Source organism: Triturus cristatus, chromosome 4_1, assembly GCF_964204655.1.
Source record: "Triturus cristatus chromosome 4_1, aTriCri1.1, whole genome shotgun sequence".
Lineage (NCBI taxonomy): Eukaryota > Metazoa > Chordata > Amphibia > Caudata > Salamandridae > Triturus > Triturus cristatus.
In genome coordinates, this window is record NC_140585.1 from 41,902,496 (window position 1) to 41,929,718 (window position 27,223).

Sequence of the window (27,223 nt, forward strand, 5' to 3'; positions counted from 1 at the left end):
TACTGAGAAACCGCACTAGCACGCGCCAGCTTAGTTACCTGTTCTTCGTTGTAGAATCCTGTCTCATTACTGTATTTCTGAGGATTTACGCTCTGTGGAAAAGGCGGTTTTGGCACCTGACACTGTTGGGCAACAACTTGCTGCTCTCGCTGCGGTTGACAACTCACCTCATTCTGCACCTGTGGATTCAATGATGCATTATCGCCATTAGCACTTGGGGGAAATTTACACTCCGTTCTCCAATGCCCTATTCTTCCGCAATTATGACATGGCCACTTCTTTTTGACTTCTTCTATACTAATCTATCCTTTCCCTTTCCCAATGTTGGGTTTCTGTTTCATGCTCGTACCATTTGCTTGTTCAATCAGTTGGGCTTCCTGTCTCTCTGCCACTTTTACTTGAGCTCACATGGCCTTTTCTTTTAATTTACGCTGCTTGACTTCAATCTCATCACTAAAATATTTTGCATGTCTCAGTACTTCATCTATCTTTTTATTTTGCCAATCCACTGTATGCTGTTTAATCATTTCACTTACTTTAGGACGCAACCCATAAACAAATCGATATACAAAATGACTCAAATCCTTCTCACTCAAATTTTCATCACCACTGTATTGTTTAAAAGCCAACAACAATCTCTCATAGTAGGCATGTACAGATTCTTTTACTTCTTGATGAGTTCTACCAATTTTTACCCAATCAGTTTATTTAGGAGGAACTTTATTTTTCAGGAAGGTAACTACCTGTTCATATTTTCTCATTACTTCTGGATCAGGAGCACCTGTTTTTGGATCCCTAGGGTATTCTTGAGTAGGCCAACCTATTGTAATTTTTCATTCTGCCCATAAGTCTGCAGGCACAATTATGTCAAATAAACTGTTCAAATCAATCCATAGTACTTTTGATCATTTTACAAACATGTCTACCTGCCTGTACCATTCAACCAGCTTCTCGCGCAAGCAAGGAAAGTCATTGGTGAATGATAAAATGTCTTGTCTGGTCCAGGGGACATGCACATAGCCTCCGCCTGGAATCTCTCTCATGGGACATTCAGTTACCACCTTTTCTTTTTCTCTTATGGGGAAAGCTGCAAACGTTTTGTCTGTTGCATCGTCTTGTTTTCAAAACCACCTACTTTTCCATTTGTCTACATCGCCCCATTTTCTCAGTAAAACAATTAGATCTTTAATCTGAGTTATTCTTCCTGCTGTATTCAAATTTTCAATGTCCTTTTCAGCAAAGTCTACTCTGTATGGTTTCTGTAATGATTTTATTTTTTCAAAGTCGATACCCATTTCACTTGCTACTTCTTCCAATCTTTCATGTACATTTCTTGCTCTCCATGTTATACTTTTGCAGAGAAACATTAGTTCTTCATCCTGATATGCTTTTAATTTTTCTGTGGGAATAGTTCCTACTATTAATTCTTCTAAAACTATTTTTAATTTAGACACATCTAAAGGTCGAGGTTCAGCATTTTTTTGTTGTAAACTCCTTAACCATTCACTTAATTCATCAGAAGTAGGACCTACAGAAATCGTTTCATTTCGTGTTTGTTCTAAACTTTTTGGTGACCCTGGTACTGATTCTGTCGTCAATATTGCTCTATTCGATAGACTCTGATTTACTGTCAAATGTTTAGGAGTACTTAGTCTAGATGTTCCTACCACCTGTCCCCATGGATTTTCTCTTGAACCTCTTCTTTCCATTTCGATTTGCTTATTACTGTTATAAGGAATCGTCAGACAATACTCACTATCCTTTTGCTTATCAAAAATAAGCATTATGGGTCCTATTGTTACAGGAACAGTTACAGCTTCCATGTTTTTAGTCAATTCCCTAATCTTTTCAGTTAACTCTAAAGTAGTTCTGGCTAATTCAGCTGAAATTTCATTTGTCATTTTACCAGGTTGTGTATTTTCTGTTTCTCTAAAGGGATTATTTCTTCCTACCTCAGGTGGCATGGACTCAAACTTTATATTTTGTGGTGATTCTTTTACTGCAGCACTTGGTGCCAACAATGTGGAATTTGGTTGGTAAGGAGGTGGATTTTTATAAAACATGTACTCAAGTACATCATCCTTTGACTCATGCACACCATACTTATAACCTTCTGATCCTGTATTATTTCTCTTTTCTGTACATTTTCTACTACTAGTCTCTTCAGCACTTCTCATAGGGAACATACCATCAGCCATATTTGCACTACGCCATCTGCTCATTCTGTCATCATGATTCTCTTGTCCACACGGTCTACCAAACATATATTTGTACTTTCCTCCACTCCGCTGTCGTTCTCAGCCATACATCTCATCTTCCCATTCTGTCAATGCTTCAAACTGAGTAGGTCTAGGTCTCGGTTCTAATCTCATCATTCTTTCTCTTAAATTCCTCAATACTGCTAAATTGAAGGAACCATGTTCCGGAAATGCTAAAACTCCATAATCTTTTGTATACTTTGCCCAATTGTCTAACCAAATACATGTATGATAGCCATATTTCGCAACCACAAAGGATGCGGGTGATTTCGGTGAAGGAAGCAACTGTCCCTCTCTAGTCACAATCGGTTTATCCTTTTTAAATAAGTTCTTGATCTTTCCGAACCAGGACTTTTTCTCTTTTTCTGGTGGATCGTAATACATCATTTTCTCTTCTCAGTATCCCTAGATTTCTCCTACGACTATTCTGTTGTCTTTATCCAATCGTAGCGCGACTCACACTAATCCACCAATCCGGAGCGTCTATGTCACCTTTGCAATTCTCCAATTCCAGCACGACTCACACCAATGCACCAATCCGGAGTGTCTACGTCACCCTGTAATTCTCCACTCCTAGCGCGGCGTACACTACCGCACCAATCAGGAGCGTCTACGTCTCTTACTGACTGGCCAATCCCAGCGCGGTCTTTTCTGACGTCAGCTTTTCTCGTTACTCCTGCTTCTGCTGACCCCTTCTTTACAAAATTTAGTGGCAAACCTTTCTTACATTCTCTTATACTCAACATCTGTTAGTAACAACATAAAAACGCCACCATTGTCTGCTTCGCTAACAAAAGAGATAGTCTTGACCTGTTTCACAAGAATTCCATCTTTCCCGAGAGCAGCGCTTACCTCTGCCCTACTAAGGAATCATTACATTCGCCGATAAAGTAGCACTTCCCTCTACCTTACCCTTCTAACAAGCATTAACCAACCGTTTCTCTGGAAATAAGATACCTGTTGGAGACGCACTGCTCCTGAGAAATAAGACCAGAGTTTCGCAATTAAGTCGAATGCTATTTCATTTACACACTTTCATACGGAAAATATGGTTAATTCACACAGAATCCTGCCTTTCCCGAGAGCAGCGCTTACCTCTGCCCTACTACAGAATTATTACATTTGTTAATAAAGTAGCACTTCCCTCTACTTTATCCTTCTTACAAGCTTAGGGAACACCTATTACCTTTCCAGTGATAAGCGTAATCAGAGTTCACATGGACTCTTGTTACTTAAGACCAAAATTTCACAGGTGGCCTTCGCTACCCATACACCACTTTCACACAGAAATGTCCCTACCGATAACACACGGCGATGTTACCAAATCGAACCCAGACAATGCATCGTGCAACTCCAATCATCACACGTTTTCCCCGTGTACCTACAGGGCAACAAACAATTCACCATGTGACTTCACTTGCCACAGGCCATCCAACTTCCTACATCCCAGAAGACTTCAAAAACAACATAAAACGCAACGCGACTCAACATAGAATGTTAGTACATAAATCAATACTCATCCAAACATCCGCAATCAATAATCAATATTCAAAAATTGGGAATCAATAAGCAATAATCACCAAACTAGCCAATAATAACCATCATTATGCTACCAGAAAAACTGATCCAGCTCGCGAAACCGGGGGAAAAAAAAAAGGTAACATTTTTACAACTTATCCTTCCTGCGTCGCAGACCCGACGTCACACTAGCTCATTCACACACGCAGTCATTGGTGGGGCCCATAACACCAACACTCACATGTCTCCACTCACGAGACTGCACACAGGAGGGATGATGACAATTAAGCGAGGACATGTGGGGGGACGTACCTTATTACCTATAGGGAAGAAAAGTTATTTTACAGAATATACATTAGCAATAAGGGTGGGCGTAGTTCGCGAAGTAGCACTTCGCGAAGCTACGCAAAGTGAAGTTCGCACTACGCGAGCTACACGTAGCACTTCGCGAACTGCGTAGTAACATGTTCGCACTGTGCAAGATGTTGTTTTCAATGATTGCACAGTGCGGACAAGCAACCGGCACTGTGCAATCATTGAAAATGGCATCTTGCACAGTGCGAGCTGTAGTTTTCTGCTGCTCGAGTAGATTTTTACTCGAGCTTCAGCTTTCTCAACGCGAACTGGTAGTTTCTCATCGCGAGCGGTCGCGAGCATACGCGACCACTCGCAATGAGAAACCTGACCTCCTCGCGTTGGGAATCTCGCCGGGAGGTTTATTTTACATGCTCGCGATCGCCAACTTGCAGTTGCTGATCGCGAACAAGGAAAAAGTCTCGCCGGGATGTCATTTTGCTTGCTCGCGGTCGCCAACTTGACGTTGAGGACCGCGAGCAAGCAAAAAATGACCGCAGCACTACGCAACACTACGCTACGCGTGTTCGCACTGTGCTACGTGCAGTTCGCGTAGTGCGAAGTAGCGCGAACTTCGCAAACTACGCGAGCGTAGCGTAGTGCTTCGCCCAGGCCTAATTAGCATCACCCCCTATAGGATCCAAACCTTAAACATCAAGGCACTCCACCACTTGGTAGACGGACCAATTATTTGGACTGGTTGATGGTGATTTAGAACCAGTTAAAACACATTTAAGCCTCGGAATCCTCTAATCTCTTATTGAAAAACCACAAACTCGTAATTTCTGTTATTCAATTATTTATCTAAATATTGTTTGCAATTAATATTAGCATTTTGGTCAATCAAAGTTTAGAATTTTTTGTTCAATCAGCACAAATCGCATGACATTTATATTTACCTATTCTTGCTATCTGGATTTTTCCTAATTCATTTGGCTCTGCATAACCGAATTTAGCCGTTAATTGTCCCAATAAAGCAGGCCAAAGCTCAAAGTCCGAAAGTTCTTTGCTCAGCACGTTACAGTCCCAAAGATCTCCAAAGGACCAGAAATCGTGCAAGCATCTGTCATCGCCTGTGGGGTCAATAGGGACGTGCAGTCATCGAAAACCGCAGAATGCCAGCCCCTCCCTATTCTACTACCCTTTTTATAATAAAATTCGGGATAACATGATACATTCTTAGGCTAATAAAGCAGATGATTGGTTGATTTGATGAATCTTTTAATATCGTCTTATGTTCACGTCAGTCTAGGTTCTCATGGATTTTGCTGGTTCACTTCCTCTGTCCATGTTGTCCTTATGCAACAATGTAAAGTTTTGCTTGTATGTCCTAATTGTTCATTTGGACCAGATTTTACTGACTAAACTTTGGCAGTCCTCCATGTTCCTATCCTTGACCAGGAACACTGTGCCTTGAGGTTGCCTGGAGGTCTACGGAGCCATCCGAGTCTGCGCAGTAGGCATCGCGCTCACGAGACGGTGGCCACTTCTGAACTCCATTTTGGACGCCATGTTTTGGTAGGCCCAAATGCCAACCTAGGCGAAACAAACACAAAAGAGTAATTAATACAAAGAAATGAAGATTCTAATGTTAAACCCTCACTAATCCCTTTATGTATTAGTATTTTACTAGCTTTTAGCGACATTTAAAGCAATAAAACTCACCCTTTCGGTCCAAAACGAGAACGCAAACATCACAAAAGCAACATAAATCTTGCGATATCCAATTACCACACGTACTCTTATTAATATGCGTACATAATTTAGTTATTAGAGTTATTCTGCCATGCAAATAGCAATAAGTCCCACGTGTAATTGGTGTTTAATAAAGGTGCAAATAGTTGATTAATATAACACAGCATACGTTTAGTCAAATTATAATATAAGTAGGTTATGTTATTAATATTTTCATGCAAAATAGAGGAGGTATACAAAATTTTGCTTTACCTGCTCCATCACCTGCATGTCATGTTCCTAGCCCCTCACACAAAACTGGAGGCAATGTGCCCAGGACAACCGCACCTATAACATGTAATTTTTCTTTTTACAATTACATTAGGCACATTTTTTTAATTGGATGCACATGGAACTTCTGTTTTAGTAACATTTTTCAATCCAACCTCTTGCACATCCAGGGCAACAATCTCTTTTTCTGAAGACTTTATATTTCATTTTCCCATGTCAATCTCCTTCATCCAAACAGCAGTATGTTCTAAGCTCCTGGAAATCTGCACAGCTTCTTCTAATGTAGGATTAAAGGACAAAAGTCTTTCTTTGACCTTCTTGTCTCTGGTACATCTCACAATTTGGTCACGAATTAAGGATTTCATTAAGCCTTGAAACTCACATGTTACTGCCAAACCACGCAATGCCGCTACAGAAGTCATAATATCATCGTCATGTGCTTGTACTCGACAAAAAAAATTGTGTCTCTCAAAAACCACACTGAGCTTAGGTGTAAAATGTTTTTCCAGCATTTGCAACATGTCATATACATTTGCAGGTTGGCCATTACCAATTCCCAAAGAAACTTTGGGAAGATCATCATATCGTCTTCCCTCTGTCCCTAAATGATGTAACAAAATTGCTTGTCTCCTTTACGGCCCATATTTATCACCACCAATCGCTAGCATATAAGTGCTAAAAATGTTCTTCCATCTTTTCCAAGGAATACTTGGTTCCCCAGGAAGAGGTAAGAATGAAGGCGGAGCAGCCATGCTTTGATCTGATATATCTGCAATAAAAAAAAGATTAAACAACAAACTACCACAACTAACTAAAAAAATAAGTTATAACAATAAAATAAAATAACAATCTAAAATAATTATTTAAAACAACTATCTAAAATAATTATCTAAAATAACTGTAGTAACAAGTCTCTTTACTTTCTTTGTGTAAGGATTAGTTGTAGTGCAGTAGTTTCACTTTGCCAATGTAGATAACAGTCCTCTTTCTATGTTCATAGCTTAAGAAAATACGTAGCTGCATGTATTCACATCAGACGTTAGGACAGATAATCTTCAATAAACTGGTCACAGACAATCATGATCGCACTGGTGAGAAAAGTAAAGGTTTGTGTTTTAATTTTCACTTCCTCTTTTCACAGCTTTCAAAGCATTCATAATGCATTCAGGGACTCATGCGGACCGCATGCATTAGTTTGCTCTTTGGAGACTTTGCCTTGCTACAAAATTGTTTCCTCCCTCGCGCTTGACTTTGTTTATTTTCGAAGCAGAGCTTTCCTTTGATGTTAATTCCTCGCGCTTGGCTTCACACGTGCTCGGCTTAGTTAACAACTTTTCTTCAATGCCGATCTCTCCCTCGCGCTTGACTTCACACGCGCTTGGCTTTGTTTATTTTCAAAGCGCAGTCTTTCACAGTCTCATGCAGGAATGTCGCTCTCTCGTTTTATTTAAAATTTGACTTGATAAATAAAGGCTCAAAAATGACAGCAGTCACTGAATTTGAGTCAAAATGGATTCATGTTACAAGTTACACAAAAGGAAAACTTCCACACTTAGTTTCCAGCAGCAAAGCAAGTAACTTCCTCTTTAAAAGCCACGCAGGTTCACAGCACCGCTTGTAAATGAAATCAGTAGCCTTACCAAAAGCAACTTGCTCCTTTTCAATAGGGCAAACAAACAAAAAAACTGTGAAATTACTCACAGTTCTCAAATTCAAAGATCATTAGCAGAACTCCTCGGTGGGCTGCTTTTCCAGGGTTGGAGGTCACTCAGTAATCTGCCCCCTGCGCAGAATCTCGTCGCCATAAATTGTAGTAACCACACAAACAGTGGTTATTAGATACGAAGCATTTATTCATAGGTACATCTTCATAAGTGTACAGCAACCTCCAGCTTCTTCAACTGACTGTCTTTCTCAGAACTACTCAGTGATGTCATTCTATGACATCACTGAGTTCTGCAATAGAAGAAAGAAATCTCCACAGAGCTACTGATCATGCAGCTCCGACACCCAAGAAGGCCACAACACCCACCGCCACCACCCCCGAGGCAGCGCAGAGCAGAACAGCGAACCTTCCCAAAATGGCATGGCCTCTCAGCCACACAATAGCTGAATGTTGGTAGACGTGGGAACGAAGTATGTGTGAAGGATGCAAGTCACCCATCAATAACAATGCACACAATCCCAAGTGTAGCGGTAATGTGCTGGACAGACATCACTATGCAGAGCACAGACCTCTCCATGTTTACATATACTGCTCGTGCTTGTAGTGCTGTGGACAGTGCACGCATCCATGTTACCTCAGGCAGTGGGAAAGCTCTTGGTCATGTAGCTGTGTCCCCCCCCCCTGTAAGCGGAACCGGAAGCATAGTGGGCTGGTCCAACGTATGCCACTCCAGCGTAGAAGTGTGAATAAATAGGTCGGGGCTCTGGGCGTGGTTCACTTCTGTGAAGGCCAACGCATCTGCCAGAGCGGCGGCCCTCACCCTGCCACGAGGCTGCCGCCGTGACCGCGGGCATCCTTGACACAGGCCCCCTACGAACAAAGCGGCAGAGCACCGCAGAGTTATGTCTGTACAGATTACTGCCTTCAATGTACACAGCGGACAGCAGGGCTCACAATTCAGATTGAGTTGCGATTACAGATGACGCAGTCCAGTAGGCAAGAGACATTGCTCCTTCTGCGGCCTGCCCAGACCACGCATCATCGCAGGCTGCGCACATGCTCAGTGCTTCAGGTACCACTAACTCTGTGCACCACAAGTCATCGCCACGTTGCCTTATTAAGGCAGAATTCATTAGACAAAAGACATTGCTACCAGTACGGCCTGCCTGGACCACGCATCATCGCAGGCTGCGCACACGCTGAATGCTTCTAGTACCACTAACTGTGCAGCCGAACTCAATGCCACGTGGCTGTGGGCCTTTGCTGACCGCTGTCTCCGGCCTACACTGCGCACAGCATGGCTCACACCTCAAATTGAGTCTTGATTCATTAATTGCAGAGTCCAGTAGGCAACAGACATTACTCCCAGTGCGGTCGGCCGGACCACGCATCATCGCTAGCTGTGCACATGCTGAGTGCTTCAGGTGCCACTAACTGTGCACCTGAACTCAGTGCCACGTGCCTGTGGGCCCTTGCTGACTGCTGCCTCTGGCGTACACTGCGGTCAGCATGGCTGACAAATCAGATAGAGTCGCAATTGCAGATGACATAGTCCAGTAGGCAACAGACATTGCTTCCAGTGCGGCGTGCCGGACCACGCATCATCACTGGCTGCGCACACGCTGAGTGCTTCAGGTACCACTAACTCTTGTGCAGCTCAAGTCAACGTCACGTACCTGTGGGCCCTTGCTGACCGCTGCCTCCGGCCTACACTGCGGTCAGCAGAGCTCACAATAAAAATTGAGTGTTGATTCATTAATTTCAGAGTCCAGTAGGCAACTAACTATAATGTCCCTGAAACCTACACATTTCGACAATGTAGTCCATACATATTTCATCTTTTGTTCTATACACCTACACTGCGGTCAGCAGAGCTCACCATTTACATTGAGACATGATTTGTTAATTGCAGAGAGAATTGTACTCTATGTCCTCAGATTTTGTCAAGAGGAAGTCACAAAAAGCATTCCTCGATGTCTGCGCTGACTACTGCCTTCCATCTACACTGCGGATAGCAGGGCTCACAATTCAGATTGAGTCGCGATTGCAGATGACGCAGACCAGTAGTCAAGAGACATTGCTCCCAGTGCAGCCCTCCCGCACCACGCATCATCGCAGACTGCGCACACGCTGAATTCTTCTGATGCCCCTACCTCAGTGCACCACAACTCATGGACCCTTTATGATAGAATCCTTTGTGTATGATTTCAGATCTGGTGCCCCTACCTTAGTGCAGCAAAAGTCATGGACCCTTTATGATTGAATCGCTGTGTGTGATCAGATGATTACTGTTGTACTTGTTGCCAGCACCAACCATTCCCTGAGGGCTGGCTTACACTCACCCCACACGCATCCAGCACAGATGTCACTGAACATGTGACCCTGGTAATAAAAAGGGTCCGAGCGTGCCCGTACCCATTTCCACTATCTATCTACCTGTGTCCGTGTGTTCATTATGTATGCATGATGCCCCTGGACCCTACCACATTACATTGTGCTGTGGACAGCGCACGCAACCATGTTACCTCTGGCAGTGGAGAAGACTTTGGTTATGTAACTTTGTCTGGGTCATTGTATAATACATGTGTATAGACTGGGTCATTAGAGTACTGCATGGAGATTGTATAGTGAATTTATAATTGCTTGGGGATTTGCGGAGTGATTGGATAAGTACATTTGTTGGCGTAGCCTAACCCCGAGCACGAGCTTGCCTCTAATTGGCTGCCCTCCATGTGCCAAAAACTGAAATTTGGGCTTTGCATGGCCCTGTATTGCTAAAGCTGCAACACTCCACTGAATGTGCAATAAAGATTTATATCCACACAGATGTGTCATGTCCACGATCTTTCATGTGGGAATGTATTGATGAATGTAGGGTCAGTGATTCCCCTACCTTCCATGTTGGCCATTTTGTGGGACTTGGGTCACAGGGTGACACTTTGGCGCTTGCGGCCCGGGTGTGGGCAGCACTACAACAGGGACACCCGCATCAGTTGATTCCTCATACAGCCCAGTACGGAACCACGTCCAGAGCTCCTGAGTCATTCTTCACAGCCTCACGCAGGACTGGCATAAGCCAGGCCAGCCCACTCCGCTTACGCTTACAGGGAGGGACGACAAAGCTACATGACCCACGTTTTCATTGTAGTGATCTGCTGATCACAGGTCTAGTTGTCAGTATGCACAGCCACTCCCTCACGGCTGGTTTACACCCACACCACACCCATCAAGCACAGGCGTTACAGGACACGTCACCCTGCCAATAAAAAGGACCGGGCGCACATGCTTTGCGCCATTTCAATTTCAGACTTGGTGACACCAGATGCACTGCAGCCAGCAAAGGCACACCGCCACGGGATGGTGACTTTCGGTGCACTGAGGTAGGGGCACCGTAAGTGCTGAGCTGGTGTGCAGCTTGCGATGATGCCCCGTCCCAGCGGTCCGGACAGCTCAGCTTTTGTGTGCCCTGCTGGACCGCAGTGTAGGCCTGAGGCATCGGACAGCAGCGGCTTACCACCACGTGGCGTGGCCTCTCTGGTCACAGAGTTAGTGGCACCGCAAGGGTAGCGGGTGTGCAACCTGCGATGATGGTGGGTGCACTGGTATGTCTTCTGCCATGGCAAAATCAAGATGCAGCACCAAATGTGAGACCTGGTGGCCTGTGGAGCGGGGCTGCATGATGTGGAGGGTGCCCAGTCCGCGGGCCCCGGGCCCCAGGCTTGCAGCGGCATGTGGTGGGCCCTCTTTTCTACACGCAGGTGGCGAAAGGTGAGCAGTGAGGCCTGGGTGCGCAGGGACGGGCAGACACCTCTGGGCAGTGGGAGTGGATGGTGTGCAGCAGTCTGTGTGCGCAAGGGCGGGACAGCGATGAAGGCGTGTGCAGTCATATGTACTCTGCCATTACTGATTCTATACTATGTTTCAGATTAGTGAGCTTGAGGGCTGCAGTATGTCCCGGCACGTGGCTGGAGACACACCGGTGGCGAAAAGGTGAGCAGTGAGGCCTGGGTGCGCAGGGGCGGACAGTCACCTCTGAGCAGTGGGAGTGGATGGTGTGCAGCAGCCTGGGTGCGCAGGGGCGGGCAGACACCTCTGGGTGGTGGGAGTGGATGGTGTGCAGGAGCCTTGGTGCGCAGGGGCAGGCAGGCACCTCTGGGTGGCAGGAGTGGATGGGTTGCAGCAGCCTGGGTGCGCAGGGGCGGGCAGACACTTCTGGACAGTGGGAGTGGATGGTGTGCAGCAGCCTGGGTGCGCAGGGGCGGGACAGCGATGAAGGCGTGTGCAGTTGTATGTACTCTGCCATTACTGATTCTATACTATGTTTCAGATGAGTGAGCTTGAGGGCTGCAGTATGTCCCGGCACGTGGTTGGAGACACACCAGTGGCGGAAAGGTGAGCTGTGAGGGTTTTATCTGCAGTGTCGGAACTCCCTCTCCCTCTCCATCTCTTCCTTTCTCTCTCTCACACTCTTTCTCTCGCTCTTCTTCTCTCTCTCTCTCTTTCTCTCTTTCTCTTTCTGTTTCTCTCTCTCACACTCTTTCTCTCTCTCTTCCTCTCTCTCTCTCTTTCTCTCTCTCTTCATCTCTCTCTCTCACTTTTTCTCTCTTTCTCTTTCTCTCTCTCTCCTTTGATGGGCGCATAACACACAATCTTATCTTACTTTTTGTCTTGCAGGCTGTGATTCACAGATTGTCAAGGGATGACACGCCATGGCTGTACCTACTTTTATTTTGTTGTTTTGTGTAAATAAAATGTTTTATATGTAAATCCATAGATGACTGTCATTCTCATTTGTCCAACCTCACATGCATCTTGATTGTTATAATTGTGCAACATCAGCCGATTTGTTACGTTCCAGATTTTGGAAGGTTGCCATCACATTTGTTTGTGGGGGGTAGGGGAGTCGCGACTCCAATCTTTTTTTTTTTTTCGGTTTATTTTCATCAATTTTTTTTAAACTGGAAGGGTCCCGCGTGGCCCCCCTCCCAGGCCACTTCTGGCACTTGGCCTCTCTGTTGGGGACCGTGGGGGGAGCCCCAATGCCCCCACGGTCCCGCTGGTTCCCTGACTCATGCGGAAGCCAGCATTGCTTTTGGACAACGGGAGCTGCTAACATGCAGCTTCCCTTGCCCAAAAGCAATTCACCTTTCCTTTATGGATGCGAGAGGAGGTTTTCCTCCTCTTGCTTCAACGAAGCAAACCAGGCTTTGCTATCACAGGGTGGAAACCATGATCCCTCCCTGTCATAGCAAATGGCAATGTCCCGAGGGGCGCACACCCCAGGACACTGCAGGAGCCGGCCCTGGGGGGTGGCGGTTCCCAGGGCCATCAAGCGCACCAGGAGGGGGACCGCGTGTCCCCCCGCCCTCTATTTTCAAAGCCCCGGGGAGGAGGTGGTCCCCGGGGCTTTGGGAAGCCCGCAAGGCCCACTCTGCATATTTAATTAAAGCCCTGGGGGTGGTGAACCCCGGGACTTGGGGTGGCCTCAGAGACCCTCCAACAATTACAAAACAAGCCCCGGGGAGGTGGCGATCCCTGGGGCTGCAGGAGGGCTGTGTGCCCCCGCAACATAATTATAGGATTGCCCCCGGAACCTGGTCCACCCGCAGGCTCATTTAAATGAAGTGGGGGAGCCCCCGCTTCCTTTTTTTTATTCCGGATTCGCGCACCCAGTGCATTCTGATGTTATTTTTTCATTAAAAAATTAATAATTTTTAAGCCTGGGGGTCCTTTTGGGCCCCCATGAGCAGGCCTAGGGGGGTCAGGGTGTTTCTACCCTGCCCCCTTTTCTTCTCTTTTAATCTTTTTTCGACTGTTTTCTTGTAACTCAGTTCTACCGACTCACAAGATGGCTGCCAACACTTCCTGGTTTGGAATGTAGGCAGCCAATCACAGTGAAGCTCGTGGTCGTGGCACCCAATCACAGTGAAGCACGTGGTCGGGAGGGTGCACGAACCTACCGCTGCCCCAGATATCGAAACTTTTATGTTTTTAATTTCTCAGCAACTACTGAATGGATTTACACCATTTTAAAAAAAAGGTCGCTTTCTGAACCAAGCTCTACCTTTTTGCCATATTTGGTGTAATTCCGTTCAGCAGTTCGGGCTCTAGCCTGTAATAACCTTTCCTATGGAAATTAACATGGAGAAAACGCTTTTTGGGCCCCCCCTTTTTTCTCAGCCCCCCCTTGATGAATCACCCCCAAACTTTCAGGATAGGAGCTGACCTGGATAGACCTTTTGTTTTGAGAATTTCACCAACATTCCTCAAAGGACGCCAAAGTTATTAGCAAATCAAAAAATGCTTTTCCTATGGAAACTAGGTTCTAACTATAACTACCTACTGGCAACCGCCAGTAGGTAATATAAAACTGTAACTACCTACTGGCAACCGCCAGTAGGTTATTACCTACTGGCGGTTGCCAGTAGGTAGTTATAGTTAGGACCTAGTTTCCATAGGAAAAGCATTTTTTATTTTCCCAATGACTTTGGCGCCGGTTGACGAGTCTTGGCGAAATTTTCAAAACTAGTGGGGTGCTCCGGTGAGCTCCTGTCTTGAAAGTTTCGGGGTGATTTGACAAGCGGGGGCCGAAAAAAGAGGGGGGTCCCAAACTGCGTTTTCTCCATGTTAATTTCCAGAGGAGACTTTAGACAAAGCTACAGCCCGAACTGCGGAACTGAATTACACCAAATTTGGCAAAAAGGTAGCCCTTGGTTCTGAAAGAGCCCTTTTTGTTAAATGCTGTAAATCCGTTCATTAGTTCCTGAGATATTCAAAAAATTAAAAGTGTTTATATCTGGGCGGAGCCTAACCCCCCCTGAGCATGAGCTTGGCTCTAACTGGCTGCCAACACTTCAAACCAGGAAGTGTTGGCAGCCATCTTGTGCCTCGGATGGAGAGAGATATTAAAGGTGAGAGGAAGATTAAAAAACCAAAAAAGGGGGCAGGGTAAAAACACCCTGACCCCCCAGGCCTGCAGGCCCAAAAAAAGCATTTTTTTTAAAAAAGTATCGGGCGGGGTCACGCCGGTGCGGGAATCCGTCCGCAAATTTTAAAAAAATGACATGCAGTCTCACGTGCTTCGTTTTTAAGGCCCGTGGGTGTTCGAGTGCCGGGAACAATTTATTTATGTAGCAGGGGCCCGGGGGGCCCCCGCAGCCCTTGGGGATCACCACCTCCCCAGAACTATGTAAATAAAGGGAGGGGGCCACGCGGCACCGTTTCCGGAGGCCTTTATGGCCCTGGGGACCGCCACCCCCCAGGGCCGGTTCCTGCAGTGTCCCGGGGTGCCCACCCCCGGGACACTGCTGTATGCTATGGCAGGGCGGGAGCATGCAGCTCCCGCCCTGCCATAGCAAACCCTGCTTTGGATTTTGGAAGCGAGAGCAGGTTTCCTGCTCTCGCTTCCAAAATCCAAAATCCAAAGCAAATTGCTTTTCCACATGGGGAGCTGCATGTCAGCAGCTCCCCGTGTGGAAAAGCAATGCCGCCTCCCGCAGGAGGCGGGGGAGCCGGCGGGACCTTGGTGGCATTGGGGCTCCCCCCACGGTCCCCAACGGACAGGCCAGGCCCCAGGGGATGGGGTCCCCGGGGCCAGGAGTGGCCTGGGAGGGGGGCCACGTGGCCCCCTCCAAATATATAAAACAAAATAATAAATACTGGCTATGCCCTGGGGTTAGGGCCCTGGGGGAAGGGGTCCCAATGGCTCAAAAGATAGGAAAGGAAGGGGGTCTACACAGCCCCTGAAGGTAGCTGGTGGGCTAGTTGGCCCTAGGGACTCTCAGGATTCAAGGGGACTTAATCCCCTAACTTAAAACACACCACAGGGCGCGTTTGCACACTTGTCAAATCAGGCCACGCCCCCTCTCTGCACCACTGTGCAAACGCGTCCCCTGGTGCGTTGTAAATTGTGAGGGTCCCTGGGGGCCAACCAGCCCACCAGGTACCTCCAGTAAGCACCAGGGAGCTTTGTTGCAGAGAGGTGGTCCAAGGGCACGCCCCTTTTTTACACCACCCTGCAACGCAGCACTGTGGCACTTACTGGAGGTAGCTGGTGGGCTAGTTTGCCCCCAGGGACCCTCAGGACTCAAGGGGACTTAATCCCCCAATTTACAACGCACCAGGGGGTGTGTTTGCACAATGGTGCAGGGAGGGGGCGAGGCCTGATTTGACATGTGTGTACTTATCCAGTCATTCTGCCAAAACCCAAACACTTATAAATTCACTATGCACTCTCCGTGCAGCACTCCAATCATCCAGTCACTACCCATGCACTCATGCAATGGCCCATGCACTAACTCATGCAGTGCTACAATACCCTAAGCACTACCCATGCAGTCCCGCCATCGCCCTGTCACTACCCATGCACTTTTCCAATCACCCAGCGAGCACCATGTACTAATCCAATCACTCCGCCAAAACCCAAGCATTTATAAATTCACCATGCACTCTCCTTACAGTTCTCTAATCATCCAGTCACTAACCATGTCTTTATGCAATGACCCAGGCACTAACAGATGTAGTGCTACAATCCCCTTAGCACTTCCCATGCAGACCTCTAACCACCTACACACTTCTGATTCACTCCTCCAATTACCCAGGTAGTACCCATGCACTCCAGAAATCCCTCTGTCACTACCCATGCACTCCTCCAATCACCCAGCCAGCACTATGTACTTATCCAATAACTCTGCCACAACCAAGCACCTATAAACTCACCATGTACTCTCCTTATAGTACTGTAATCATCCAGTCACTACCCATGTAGTCATGCAATGATCCAGGCACTAACACATGCACTACTACAATCCCTGTGTACTACCCATGCAGTCCTCTAACCAAATACACATTTCTCATTCGCTCCTTCAATTACCCAGGTAGTACCCATGCAGTCCAGCAATCACCCTGTCACTCCCCGTGCAATCCTCCAGTCACTCAGCCACTACTATGCACTAATCCAAACACTCTGCCAATACCCAAGCACTTATAAATTCACTCAGGCACTCTCCTTGCAGTATTCTAATGTTTCAGTCAGTATATATGTACTCATGCAATGATCCAGGCACTAACTGATCACTGCTACAATCTCCTATGCACTACCCATACAGTCCTCTAACCACTTACACACTTCTTCTTTGCTCCTTCAATTCACCAGGTAGTACCCATGCAGTCCCGCAATCACACTGTCTCTCCCTGTGCCCTCCTCCAGTCACCCAGCCACTACCATGTACTAATCCAAACAACTATAACACCTATAGAGGTCATAAACTGACAGGGGGATTGCTGGAGTGCATAGGTAGTCCTCAAGGGATTGTAGCACTACATCTGTTAATACCTGGGTCATTCCATAAGTACATGGTTGGTATCTGGATGATTAGAGTACTGCAAAGAGAGTACATGCTGCAATTATAAGTGCTAGGGTATTGGAACAATGATTGGATGAGTACACGGTGCTGACAAGGTGATTGGACGAGTGCTCACTGAGTAACAGGGGGAATGCTGGAGTGCATAGGTACTGCTCTGGCGATTGTAGCAGTGAATGTATTAGTGCCTGGGACATTGCATGAGTGCATGTGTACTTACAAATTCACCATGCACTCTCCTTGCAGCACTCTGATCATCCAGTTACTACCCATGTACTCATGCAATGGCCCAGGCACTAAATCATGCAGTGCTACAATCCCAAGAGCACTACCCATGCAGTCCAGCAATCTCCCTGTCACTCCCTGTGCACTCTTCATGCAATGGCCTAGGCACTAATACATTCACTGCTACAATCCCCAGAGCAGTACCTATGGTGTCAGAAGTGGGATTTGCCGGAGACATGGAGGCTGTACTCGCAAAAATGGCCGAAAACCAAGAATGTCTGGGAAACGCCATGGAAAGATTCCTGACAGTTGTAGAAGAGGATAGGGGGTTACAACAGGTCATCACGGAGCAAAGCCAATCCCATGACTCCACATTGGGGAAAATTGCAGATGCCATTGGACAACAAAGAACCCCAAGTACTCTACCGTCTGTTATATTACAAAAATACGTTAGCGGGGAGGACCCAGATTATTTTTTCAACAATTTTGAGAGAATGGCTCTAGCCGCCGCCTGGCCCATGGAGAAGTGGGGACAATACCTAGGGCCCCTTTTGTCTGGAGAGCTGCAAGCCTCATATCAAGCAGCTAATATTCAGGGACTCACCCCCTATGCGGATATTAAACGGTGTAGACTAGGGGTTGACGACGAAACATATAGAATAAGGTTCCGACAACTTAAGGAAGGTCTACAAGAAACCCCCAGAGCCTTGTATTTTCGAATAAAAGACATGGCCGACCGGTGGCTGAAACCTGCCACCGCCACCAAAGAAGAGATTATGACCAAGGTGTATTTGGAGCAGTATGAGGCAACACGCCTATCTTACCCTTGAGACAGCAGTGGAAATAGCAAGCGCTTACAGCAGGGCTCAAGAGTCACAAAAAGGGCGAGAAGAAACCCCTTGGAAAACCGGCAGTAGCGGAACACATCGATTATCTCGACCTTCCATGATTCGCAAACCGGACTCTAACAGCATCGTCCCGGGACCCCCTGTATTTAGAGTCCCCGGTCCCTCTGTAGTTCGAGTCCCTATAACCGGTCCACAGTGCTTTAACTGTGGGGTATTAGGACATATAGCTCGATTCTGCGCACAAAAGGAAGAGCCAATGGAAGTAGGAATAGCCAGGAACTATTGTTGTTTAACCCAGGGTAATACCTCACCTCCATATCGATGTGGCATAACAGTGAATGGACAACCCATGACCGCATTAGCCGACACCGGCTGTCGACAGAGCGTAGTACGTCCTCAGGATTTGGGCACTGAGCTGGGAGAAACCGATGGAATAGTAAATATCCGTTGTGTCCATGGGGATACCAAACAATATCCCACTACGCAAGTACAGATACAACATGCCACTGATCCGGGGTCCCAATTGCGGGTGGGTCTCATACCTAGGCTACCAGAACAGGTCATATTCGGGAATGATTACCCACAGCTATCGCAGTTACTTACTAAGACACGGCCAGACGGAAAAGACTGGTGGACTGTCGCCCCCTTCTCCCAGGATGATACCCATGAGTGGCCCCCTTCTAAAGCTAGGAAACCCAAAAATCAACGATGCAAAGAGAAGAGAAAACCCCTTACAGTTCTACCAGTCCAGCCAACAAATAACCCATGGGAAGACGACAGGAACTTCCATGCTGCCCAAAGAGAAGACTCAGGTGCCGATCACGATCCTGGAAAAAATTCCCCCCTGCGACTCGTATCGGGTTTTTTTACCGTACGAATCGTACAAGTGCCGTACGAACTGGCAATCACGATTCGCATGGTAAAAAGTCCATACGAACCGCACTGGGAAACATTCCCCACACGTCCTCGGGTCGGAAAATGTGTCCGACACGTCCTCGGACGATTTACCTTACAAACGTGAGAAGCCAAGTCCGACCGAGGAATCACGATCCATCCCGTGCGTCCGAGCGTACAACCGTATGGAAAAAACACCGTCCGCACCGAACACCGATAGCAACCATGGAGACATGTGCCCGCATACGCGCCCAACACCCCCCCCAGCCCCCGTACGTCCGACACGTACCCCCCATATATGTATACCCCCACCCGTTTAGGTACACCCCAGTACGTTCCAGTCGTACCCCCACCCCAGTACGTGTCATAGCCCCGTGTACCTACACACCAGTACGTTCCAGTCGGACCCCCACCCCAGTACGTGTCGTACCCCCCGTCTACCTACACCCCAGTACGTTCCAGTCGTACCCCCACCCCAGTACGTGTCGTACCCCCCGTGTACCTACACCCCAGTACGTTCCAGTCGTACCCCCACCCCAGTACGTGTCGTACCCCCCGTGTACCTACACCCCAGTACGTTCCAGTCGTACCTCCACCCCAGTACGTGTCGTACCCCCCCGGCTACCTACACCCCAGTACGTTCCAGTCGTACCCCCACCCCAGTACGTGTCGTACCCCCCCCCGTCTACCTACACCCCAGTACGTTCCAGTCGTACCCCCACCCCAGTACGTGTCGTACCCCCCCGTCTACCTACACCCCAGTACGTTCCAGTCGTACCCCCACCCCAGTACGTGTCATAGCCCCGTCTAACTACACCCCAGTACGTTCCAGTCGTACCCCCACCCCAGTACGTGTCATAGCCCCCGTGTACCTACACACCAGTACGTTCCAGTCGTACCCCCACCCCAGTACGTGTCATAGCCCCGTCTACCTACACCCCAGTACGTTCCAGTCGTACCCCCACCCCAGTACGTGTCGTACCCCCCGTGTACCTACACCCCAGTACGTTCCAGTCGTACCCCCACCCCAGTACGTGTCATAGCCCCATCTAACTACACCCCAGTACGTTCCAGTCGTACCCCCACCCCAGTACGTGTCATAGCCCCCGTGTACCTACACACCAGTACGTTCGAGCCCCACCCCCACCCCAGTACGTGTCGTACCCCCCGTGTACCTACACCCCAGTACGTTCCAGTCGTACCCCCACCCCAGTACGTGTCGTACCCCCCGTGTACCTACACTCCAGTACGTTCCAGTCGTACCCCCACCCCAGTACGTGTCGTACCCCCCGTGTACCTACACCCCAGTACGTTCCAGTCGTACCCCCACCCCAGTACGTGTCATAGCCCCGTCTACCTACACCCCAGTACGTTCCAGTCGTACCCCCACCCCAGTACGTGTCATAGCCCCCGTGTACCTACACACCAGTACGTTCGAGCCCCACCCCCACCCCAGTACGTGTCATAGCCCCATCTACCTACACCCCAGTACGTTCCAGTCGTACCCCCACCCCAGTACATGTCGTACCCCCCGTCTACCTACACCCCAGTACGTTCCAGTCGTACCCCCACCCCAGTACGTGTCGTACCCCCCGTGTACCTACACCCCAGTACGTTCCAGTCGTACCCCCACCCCAGTACGTGTCGTACCCCCCGTGTACCTACACCCCAGTACGTTCCAGTCGTACCCCCACCCCAGTACGTGTCGTACCCCCCGTGTACCTACACCCCAGTACGTTCCAGTCATACCCCCACCCCAGTACGTGTCGTACCCCCCGTGTACCTACACCCCAGTACGTTCCAGTCGTACCCCCACCCCAGTACGTGTCATAGCCCCGTCTACCTACACCCCAGTACGTTCCAGTCGTACCCCCACCCCAGTACGTGTCATAGCCCCCGTGTACCTACACACCAGTACGTTCGAGCCCCACCCCCACCCCAGTACGTGTCATAGCCCCGTCTACCTACACCCCAGTACGTTCCAGTCGTACCCCCACCCCAGTACGTGTCGTACCCCCCCGTCTACCTACACCCCAGTACGTTCCAGTCGTACCCCCACCCCAGTACGTGTCGTACCCCCCCGTCTACCTACACCCCAGTACGTTCCAGTCGTACCCCCACCCCAGTACGTGTCATAGCCCCGTGTACCTACACACCAGTACATTCCAGTCGGACCCCCACCCCAGTACGTGTCGTACCCCCCGTCTACCTACACCCCAGTACGTTCCAGTCGTACCCCCACCCCAGTACGTGTCGTACCCCCCGTGTACCTACACCCCAGTACGTTCCAGTCGTACCCCCACCCCAGTACGTGTCGTACCCCCCGTGTACCTACACCCCAGTACGTTCCAGTCGTACCCCCACCCCAGTACGTGTCGTACCCCCCCGGCTACCTACACCCCAGTACGTTCCAGTCGTACCCCCACCCCAGTACGTGTCGTACCCCCCCGTCTACCTACACCCCAGTACGTTCCAGTCGTACCCCCACCCCAGTACGTGTCGTACCCCCCCCGTCTACCTACACCCCAATACGTTCCAGTCGTACCCCCACCCCAGTACGTGTCATAGCCCCGTCTAACTACACCCCAGTACGTTCCAGTCGTACCCCCACCCCAGTACGTGTCATAGCCCCCGTGTACCTACACACCAGTACGTTCCAGTCGTACCCCCACCCCAGTACGTGTCATAGCCCCGTCTACCTACACCCCAGTACGTTCCAGTCGTACCCCCACCCCAGTACGTGTCGTACCCCCCGTGTACCTACACCCCAGTACGTTCCAGTCGTACCCCCACCCCAGTACGTGTCATAGCCCCGTCTAACTACACCCCAGTACGTTCCAGTCGTACCCCCACCCCAGTACGTGTCATAGCCCCCGTGTACCTACACACCAGTACGTTCGAGCCCCACCCCCACCCCAGTACGTGTCGTACCCCCCGTGTACCTACACCCCAGTACGTTCCAGTCGTACCCCCACCCCAGTACGTGTCGTACCCCCCGTGTACCTACACCCCAGTACGTTCCAGTCGTACCCCCACCCCAGTACGTGTCGTACCCCCCGTGTACCTACACCCCAGTACGTTCCAGTCGTACCCCCACCCCAGTACGTGTCATAGCCCCGTCTACCTACACCCCAGTACGTTCCAGTCGTACCCCCACCCCAGTACGTGTCATAGCCCCCGTGTACCTACACACCAGTACGTTCGAGCCCCACCCCCACCCCCACCCCAGTACGTGTCATAGCCCCGTCTACCTACACCCCAGTACGTTCCAGTCGTACCCCCACCCCAGTACGTGTCGTACCCCCCCGTCTACCTACACCCCAGTACGTTCCAGTCGTACCCCCACCCCAGTACGTGTCATAGCCCCCGTGTACCTACACACCAGTACGTTCGAGCCCCACCCCCACCCCCACCCCAGTACGTGTCGTACCCCCCGTGTACCTACACCCCAGTACGTTCCAGTCGTACCCCCACCCCAGTACGTGTCGTACCCCCCGTGTACCTACACCCCAGTACGTTCCAGTCGTACCCCCACCCCAGTACGTGTCGTACCCCCCGTGTACCTACACCCCAGTACGTTCCAGTCGTACCCCCACCCCAGTACGTGTCATAGCCCCGTCTACCTACACCCCAGTACGTTCCAGTCGTACCCCCACCCCAGTACGTGTCATAGCCCCCGTGTACCTACACACCAGTACGTTCGAGCCCCACCCCCACCCCAGTACGTGTCATAGCCCCGTCTACCTACACCCCAGTACGTTCCAGTCATACCCCCACCCCAGTACGTGTCGTACCCCCCCGTCTACCTACACCCCAGTACGTTCCAGTCGTACCCCCACCCCAGTACGTGTCGTACCCCCCCCGTCTACCTACACCCCAGTACGTTCCAGTCGTACCCCCACCCCAGTACGTGTCGTACCCCCCGTGTACCTACACACCAGTACGTTCGAGCCCCACCCCCACCCCAGTACGTGTCGTACCCCCCGTGTACCTACACCCCAGTACGTTCCAGTCGTACCCCCACCCCAGTACGTGTCGTACCCCCCGTGTACCTACACCCCAGTACGTTCCAGTCGTACCCCCACCCCAGTACGTGTCGTACCCCCCGTGTACCTACACCCCAGTACGTTCCAGTCGTACCCCCACCCCAGTACGTGTCATAGCCCCGTCTACCTACACCCCAGTACGTTCCAGTCGTACCCCCACCCCAGTACGTGTCATAGCCCCCGTGTACCTACACACCAGTACGTTCGAGCCCCACCCCCACCCCAGTACGTGTCATAGCCCCGTCTACCTACACCCCAGTACGTTCCAGTCGTACCCCCACCCCAGTACGTGTCGTACCCCCCGTCTACCTACACCCCAGTACGTTCCAGTCGTACCCCCACCCCAGTACGTGTCGTACCCCCCCCGTCTACCTACACCCCAGTACGTTCCAGTCGTACCCCCACCCCAGTACGTGTCGTACCCCCCGTCTACCTACACCCCAGTACGTTCCAGTCGTACCCCCACCCCAGTACGTGTCATAGCCCCGTCTAACTACACCCCAGTACGTTCCAGTCGTACCCCCACCCCAGTACGTGTCATAGCCCCCGTGTACCTACACACCAGTACGTTCGAGCCCCACCCCCACCCCAGTACGTGTCATGGCCGCCGTGTACCTACAGACCAGTACGTTCGAGCCCCACCCCCACCCCTGTACGTGTCGTACCACCGTCTATGTACACCCCAGTAGTTCCTGGCGCACCCCCAACACAACCTCCTAAGTACGGAGCGCACCCCATGCCCCAACATCACAACCGCATGTACGAGTCGTACAAAGCCACACACAAGGACATCATCGTACAAACAAATGGCCCCTGTACACACCATACACACGCTCAAAACGCACGTACACAACCAGGACAAAACAAAACAACACAAGAATACACCATTAGAAAGGCACAAAGCCACTAAACATGGCCAACAACCACTAAAATAACACAATCACTGACCTGCAACTGCCAAAAACAAACAGAGGCCCAATACAACACCACTCCTTATAACACACCCACCCAAACTTCAAACAATGCCACACCCACCCATGGACCAATAAAAAGGGCCCACACACACAAACCATGAGCCTTTGCAACAGACTCACTGCTGCCAGACACCACTGAACCAGACTACAAGCTACACCACACCTTACACTTGCACACCTTCACACGACCACCCTCACAAACACCCTCTCATCACATTCACACACACACACAACCATCCACACCCCCCCCAACATCCACACACCCCCCACACCCACACCATCCCCACCCACACCCCTCACCATGCCCACTACCAAGAATCCAAAGTTCAGTCACCGAGAGTTGGAGGTCCTTGTTGATCAAATCCTCAGAGTCGAGCCACAGATCTTTGGAACATTGGTCAGAAGCACCAGCCTGGCAGCCAAAACAGCCATGTGGCAGACCATCGTCGATGCTGTGAATGCTGTTGCGGACACCAGGAGGACCAAGCAGGATTGCCAGAACAGGTGGTACGATCTGCGGAGGAGGGTCAGAGCCAAGAGGCAGGAGGAACACGACCAGGCCAACGCCACCGGAGGAGGGCCCTCCCGCAGACCCGTACAGTACCATCCCTGGGAGGAGAGGGTGATGGCCATACTGCCGGTGGAGGCAGTCGAAGGATTAGAAGGACTCCGAGACCCGGGTGAGTACACAAACAACGCACATCACATGGGGGGAACTGCAACCACAACCAAAAGTACCAACAGGCACGCAACCACCACAAGCCATCGCATGACTCAACCACACTCCATGAGCAGGCACATGCCACTGCTGCCACCATGCCCCATGCACCCAGCTGGACTATGTCAAGTCACAGGACACAGAAGACAACAACACATGACACGGTAACCCGGATGGCGGGAGGCTGGGCACCAAAAATCACATAGTGCGACTCCAAAGCAGACAACAATGCCCTCTGCCCATATGGCCTAGGTCACAGACAGACAAACAGTGTGTCCCAACACAGGAATGACTTGCCAGCAAATGGTGGACGCCTTGCATTAAAACATGGGGGTGAAGGCACTGGTTTGCACATGACGGCAGCTAATGATCAGCCAACATTGTGAAAGAGTGGCAGCACACACCACCACAGCAGCAGCGCACACACAGACACTACACCCAATGGGTGCCTGGAGATCAGAAACAAACTCACATCAACAAGCCAAGGGCCATTCAAAGATCTGCTAACAGTCTGTGCCCAGGAAGCTGGGCTGAGGTGACAGAGGGGGACACACAGAGGGAGGGAGAGGGGGACAGAGAGGGAGGGAGAGGGGGACAGAGAGGGAGGGAGACGGACAGAGGGAGGAGGCTGACACACAGAGGGAGGGAGAGGGGGACAGAGAGGGAGGGAGAGGGGGACAGAGAAGGAGGGAGACACAGGGAGAGCAAATCAGTCCTTTGGTGTGTGGGAACGTCTGCTCGTCAGCAGGTGGACTGCGTGCATGTAGACAAGGGTGGCCAGTGCCAGAACCCCCCCTCTTCAACATGGCAAAACGCAGGGCCATGTCACAACCTGTACACGAGCAAAAGGACAGCTACCTGCATCATATAAGTGTGTGGATCCACTCCATGTGCACATGTACAGTGCTACAAGGAAGGGGCAAATGCATGGATCGCCACACCTGCACACTCCACTGCTGACTGCAGTCACACGTGACGCAGCAAGTAAGACTGTGCCACACATAGTTAAAGGTGCCAAATTGGTGCCCAAGGGACACACCCATGCACAAGTGCACTGTGAGTGGAATGCAAGACAGATCCTAATTCCAAGAGGAAATGTGCCAACTTTGAAACGGATGAAACATGGATGTTGCATGGACCAAAATTAACATTGTCTCTCTCACACACAGGTCAACGTCGTGCTGCACCCCCCAACACTGGGGGGGAACACTCACAGGACCCGGATCTGCAGGAGACCGATCCCACCGGCAGCGACCACTCTCACCACTCTGCGGACGACCCCGACCGACCTGGCCCCTCTGGTGTCCAACCACCTGCAGCACCTGCGTCAGGTACAACCGTGCCAACCACCACCCCCACTCCTGCCACATCCCAGGAGACACCCAGGATCCCTGCCCCAACACCACAATGCAGCCAGGCTCGCCAGGAGGGACACGGTGTCCCGGGAACCCAGGAGGAGGCAGGCAACAACGCCAATGCCACCCCTCAGGGGTCCCGGAGACCCGATGTGCCCACAAGTGCAGGCCAGGCGCAAGTGGGCAGGGGTGGTGGGAGTGGAGGACGGCGGAGGCGCGAGCCTGACCAGTTGGCTGGGGATCCGGTATTTTCCCATGTCCGTAACATCCTGGACTCATACCGGCAGGACACCACGGGCATGGCCCAGGTTGTGTCCGTCCTCGAGGGGATCAAGACCCAGCAGGCCCAGCAACATGCGGACCTAATAGCCTGTCTACTGGTACACCAACGGAGGATGGAGGACAGACAGGCTGAGCAAGTGACGGCGTTCCAGGGGATTCACACTACACTCCGTCGGATGGCCGACACCATGGCCGACCCTCCCTGTGCCAGAAGGCGGAGAACATCACCACCCACAGGGAGGGATCAGGAGGAGGAGGAGGAAACATCCGACGGAGCATCCCAGACGTCGTCACGGCCTGCTGGTGATGTTCCCCGCAGGAGGCCGGGTCGTCCACGGAAAGGACCGTGAGGGTGGCTGCTACATCACCATCTCCCAGGACACCTGGCCTGGCACCTGGCCCACTGGAGCAACAGCATCACAGCATCAAGAGACATTCTCTGCCACATGGCCCTGCTGGTCACTGGCTGACCAATGTTGACAAAGACTGTGGCATGGACTCTGAGGATTTCCAATGGCAAGGACACCAACTCCCCTACTGAACTTTGGATTCCCTAATCCCGTAAAGCCCCTCGCCTTGTCCCCCCCCCCCCCCAATAATAAATAACACTATTAAGAGTAGATGCCTGCTGGTAGCATTATTACCTAACATGTGTCTTTTAAAGTCTAAACATGCCTGAGTCATCTGTTCTCTTCAACCATCCACACCCTGGGGCCTGAGTCTGGCACAGGACACATGGGTCACAGTTTATTAGGCAA

General features: G+C 50.3%; 1 long non-coding RNA gene across 1 annotated transcript; it reads left to right on the forward strand.

Moving 5' to 3' along the window:
* The first annotated feature begins 7,107 nt into the window (after positions 1–7,107).
* Positions 7,108–12,136, forward strand: LOC146839416 (uncharacterized). The gene is made up of 3 exons (XR_014980682.1): positions 7,108–7,201; positions 11,687–11,751; positions 12,089–12,136. It is a non-coding gene; the product is annotated as an uncharacterized LOC146839416 (long non-coding RNA).
* The last annotated feature ends 15,087 nt before the right edge of the window (positions 12,137–27,223 follow it).